We start from the raw sequence: 5,518 nt of genomic DNA, 5'->3' as shown, positions 1-5,518 counted from the left end.
TAATTAAGATCAGGGGTAGTATATACTCATTCTAAGCTACTCCAGTACTCATTCTAAGCTCATCAAATTTGACTTATTTAGTGGATAGTTTATATTTAATTTTATTTCTATTTATTAAAAATAATTATTTTAATAAGTGTATGCTATAGAGTAAAATAATATCTTAACTACTATTTTTTCAAAAAATATTTTTTCTATTTAAAAATAATTAATTAAAAACTTAAAACTATGCTGATAGCCTTTTCCGCAACAATAATCATCATGTGGCAACATAACTCATCACCTTCATGGGCTTTTCTCCCTGTTATTATGGTTGCCAGCGTGCCATTGAGTCTCTTTGTTTTATTACAGTTCCCTCTTCTTGTTGAAATAATTTCTTCTACTTATGGTCCAGGCATCTTCCACAAGAAGGTGAAGAAGTGGCCATGAAATGTGTGTGCACTTCAGGCTTTAATTTGCACATTTAGAACATAAACATGTTGATGCATGAATACTCCGGATAAAGTAGTTCTAAAGAGGTGTGTGTTTTTTAGTTTGCTTCATCCCCGAATCTCCATTTTCCCAAAGGCTCCAGGACACATGCTTTTTGTGGCATTACCAGAGAAACAAACAAAGCCATTAGCGGAGTTGATGACCATGTGACAGATCCAAATCTGCATGGAAGGTTAAGTAGTCACCAACTCACGTGCTTTCACGTGGACATCAAATATGAAGAGGTACGTGGATTGTGATAAGCGATTGTGAATCCAATATCAGAATTGAGTTAGTTGCTCTGACAGGAACCACACTAATCCACTAGTCAACATATTGCATCAGAGAAGAATATATATAATTTTCATTTTCTAGAAGTGAGTGGTTCTAATATAATTTTGCACCCTTATGATCTCTATCTCAAGAGTGAAATAAAAAGAATAATTAAAATTTAATTTTACATAAATTAAAATTGGACCAATCTGCAGGAAGAAGATGAAGATAAGGGAGAATTTATGATGCGTGGCTTGATAGTGATCATATGAGACGACTGGAATCATAATGAAGGCTCCAAATTTAGGGGGGAAAACATGATTTTTAAGTTAGGTTTGATTAAAAAAAATTTGTTATTTTAGTAAAAAGATTGTGGATGTTAGGCATAGATATCTTGATAGTGGGGCCTGATCACCCAATGATCACTGAAATATATGAAATATGCTCTCCATATATATATATAGATGATCGGTTAGAATAAACGAAATAGAGAATTGCAATCAAATCTCAAATATAAAATATTATTGATAATTATTTTCTTTTCGTGAAGTTTCATTGTAATTTTCTCTAAGAGAAAATTTGACGAAAAATAGTTCATAGATATCTGCATTTAAATATTATAACATACTGATCTTCTCTATTTAATTTAAGTTATGGAGACTTTTTTCTCCTATTTTTAAAAAATTACATGACTTTCTCTCAAGATCAATATATACACATATACATGTTAGATGAATTTCTCATCTAGTTTTGAGATTTTTAACTCTTATTAATAATTAAAGACATGGGTATGGATTCTGGAAATAATCATTGGTTATGACTGGCAACGAAGGATTTGTTTGAAATGGTAATTAGAGCTTTTAAAAGTAACTTTTTAATCAGAACTTATAAAATATAAATAAATATGTGCAAAAATTTTGTTTTGACTGACATAAAAGTGTTTATAAGTAGTTATTAAATAGTTACAGATCAAGCCATTCAAATTTGTTCAAGTATTTTTCAGTCTACACTTACTATCTTAAATATAAGGTTTACTTAAGCAATGGTAGATTCCCAAAAAAAAAATTAAAAAAATAAAGGGTAAGTATTTTACTTGTAAGAAAAGAATTTGTAATACTCCTCCGGTCCTTAATATAAGACCCATTTAACTAATTTGATTAGATTAAGGAAGTTAGGTAAGTTGGTTAATTATAAGAAAAGTGACACATTTTTCCTAAAACACCATAATCATCTTTCTTAATACCCCATCTCCCTCTTCTATTTGATTATGGTTGAGGGAGTATCCATAGGGGTAATTTAGAGAAAATTGATAAATATGAGAAATGGGTCTTATATTTAGGACCAAAAAACTCAATAATTAGGTCCTACATTAAGGACCGGAGGAGTACTATTTTTAAAAAAGAATATACTCTTACCATCTAATGATTAAAATATATAATATACATAATTGAAGATACCTTAATAAATGGAGGTAATAAAAAAAGGAAAAAAATCTTAATATAAGAGACAAAAAGAAATAAAATGGTATACTTAAAAAAACATTTATTTATGATGACAGTGTGATATGCTGATATGACGGGAGAAACGTACTATAGTAACAGTTGTCATTAAAAAAAATCTGGGCATAAATTTCTCCATCATCATTTAATGCAGGGCATGTGAGGGTTTTAAAAAGATTTTTTAAATGTTGATAAAATATTATCAAATCTTATCTTATTATGTTTAATTTTCAAAATAACTATTTTGTTATAAAAATTATTATTTAAGACTAACGAATTTAGTCATGCAAAAAAAAAGGACTAATAATTTTAAAAATAAAAGACTAAAAATATAATTTTTTAAAATTAAAAAACTAAAATAAAACTTTATATAAAGTTAAAAGAACAAATATATATTTTAATCTATAGAACATTCTCCACAATTTGCCAAGATCCCTCCCAAAAAAAAAAAATCCTCTAAGTAGTGGATCTAATTGATCCCGTAATATTGATCGTTTTTAAAAAAATTTAATTTAAAAAATTTCACTTAATATTTAAAATAGCTTAAAATACATAGAACTTTTTTAAATTTTAAATAAGTTACATCTAACCTTCTTTATCTTTAAAAATTAAAATTAAGGACCATAATATTTTATATTTTAATTATTAATCTCTCTGCAGTTAAAATTAACTGTTTTCACCATGTCAGCCTTTTATATTTTTTATTATACGCCATGTCATTTAAAAAATAGCACTTGCAGTTTAGAAAAGAAATTTTATATTTTTGAAGTACTTAAAAAGAAAACTTAATTACTTTAAAACATATAAATATAAAAATATTTAAAATATTTATTTAACTGGGTTTTTTTAGATAAAAAATTTTACATTACTTCAAATTACATCCCACATGGCAAGTGTTATTCTTTAAACGACATGATATGTAATAAAAAAATATTAAAAAAATTTATGGTAAAAACCGCTGCCTTATTAAGCAGATCCAGATCAAGCCATTCGAAGTTGTTCCAACAGGGCACCAAGCAATCTTGGAGGATATTCCGTTGTTAGTCTGTCCTTTCTCTTTGTTAAGTTATCTTGTTCATTCATGGTTTGTTTGTTAAAATGACTTCCCTTGGACTTCTTCTTTGTAATTGTTACTTGACTCCTTTTGTGGAAAAAGAGTTTACTCAAGCAATGGTAGATTCCCAAAAAAAAAGAAAAGAAAGGGTAAGTATTTTACTTGTAAGAATAGAATTTGTAATACTATTTTTTTTTAAAAAAAATATACTCTTACCATCTAATGATTAAAATATATAATATACAGAATTAAAGATATATTAATAAATGGAGTCAATAAGAAAGGAAAAAAATTTATATAAAATTTTAATTTAGTTTCTCGGCTTTTTTTTTTGTAATAGTTTTCTTGGCTTTAAAATATATATTTTTAGTTTAATTCCAAAACTGTTAATAAAAAATGATGATATTAAAATCTTGAATGTTGATAAAACATTTTTCAATGTTATTATATTAAGTTTAACTTTCAAAATAACAATTTTGTTATAAAAAATTATTATTTAAGAGTAACAAAAAAAGAAAAGACTAATAATTTTAAGGTTAAATGATTTAGAAATATACGTTTTAAAATTAAAGAACTAAAATGAAATTTTGTATAAAGTTAAATAAACAAATATATAGTTTAGCATATTTGGGTAGAGCATCCTCAACTTGCCAAGTCCCTCCCAAAAAAAAAAAAAAACCTCTAAGGAGTGAATCTAATTAATCCAGTAATAGTGATCATTTTTGAAAAAAATTAATTTAAAAAAGTTCAATTGATATTTAAAATAGGCTGAAGTACATAAAACTTTCCTAAATTTTAACTCATTTCCATAAAACTTCTCCCATCTTAAAAGTTTAAATTAAGAACCATAATATTTCATATTTTGATTATTAATTACTCTGCCATTAAAATTACCGTTTAAAATTAACGGTTTTTGCCATGTCAGCCTTTTATATTTTTTATTTTATGCCATGTCATTTAAAAAATAGAAGTTGAGTTAAGAAAAGAAATTTTAAATTTTTTAAGTACTTAAAAAGAAATACTTAATTACTTTAAAATATTTATTTAACTGATTTTTTAGATAAAAAATTTTAAATTACTTCAAATTACATGTCGCACGACAAGTGTTATTTTTTAAATGACATGATATATAATAAAAAATATGAAATATTTTTGACATGGTAAAAACCACTGCCTTTAACGATAAGAAGGTTGATAATCAAATAATTAAACATTAAATTTCTTAAAGGTGAAGGAGATTTTACGACCAAAGTTTTTGGGTTAATGTATATAAACTTTTAAAAATAACAATCCACTGACATTAATCAGCAATTACATGATATAACATCATGCATGAACGAAAAACTATAAAACAATGTGAATACTTCTGCCATAATTTACACAAGCACATGAAAATTTTTTATCTTAACATGAATATATATTTATATATATTAAGTACACCTACTACAACTGAAACATGGCTTTCTCCTATTCTTTCATCGGTTAAATCATTTTCTAATATATCTAAAGAAGTGAAGTGAATATAGTTGTTGGCAAAAAGGGAAAAAAAGAAAGAAAAGTAAACGTAAGTATTTAACCCTTACAATCTTCCATTTATTTCAAATATATATATATATATATATATATAAATTATCGAATGAGAGACCGGTACATATTGTTGGCAGCTGGCAAGAGAGAGACCCGTACGTACTGAACGATGATAATAATTAACTGAATATTTTAACAAGCTTTTCGTTGGCCATAAATCCTGCATTATTTCATTACCCTAGCAAGCCAAGACCGGATATTTTAACTAGTTTGAATCATCTTAATTTGTAATTCTCTTAATTTGTCTCACTTAAAAATTTTGGTTGTCGGATGAATATTACAGTTTAATAAATTTTTATTAAAATATGTATTTTAATTCAAATAAGAAAGATATAAATATTGCACTCTCATAATAAGAAAAAAAAAAAAAGTAACAATTCAGGTCAAATTAATGACTGAAAATTAAAATTGAGACAAATTAGGTGAATTGAATATTTGTGGGATTATTTACTTTAGATTTTTCTCGATCGAACTATTGAATCGGATAAAAATTGAAATTCACATTTTAACTTCAACTTCCCCACTAAGGAGAGGAGCAAGTAGATAATAATTCCTTGATCTCAAAGTCTCAAAATTATGGCCATTTTCGTCACGGTATGAAATGATCGAACATGATTACATGTCGATAATAAGG

The sequence above is a fragment of the Neltuma alba genome, unplaced genomic scaffold (genome assembly GCF_004799145.2).
Source record: "Neltuma alba isolate B1F8T4 unplaced genomic scaffold, ASM479914v2 tig00005047_pilon, whole genome shotgun sequence".
NCBI classification, from domain to species: Eukaryota; Viridiplantae; Streptophyta; class Magnoliopsida; order Fabales; family Fabaceae; genus Neltuma; species Neltuma alba.
The sequence above is the reverse complement of the archived record's forward strand: the minus strand, read 5'-3'. Positions refer to the sequence as shown.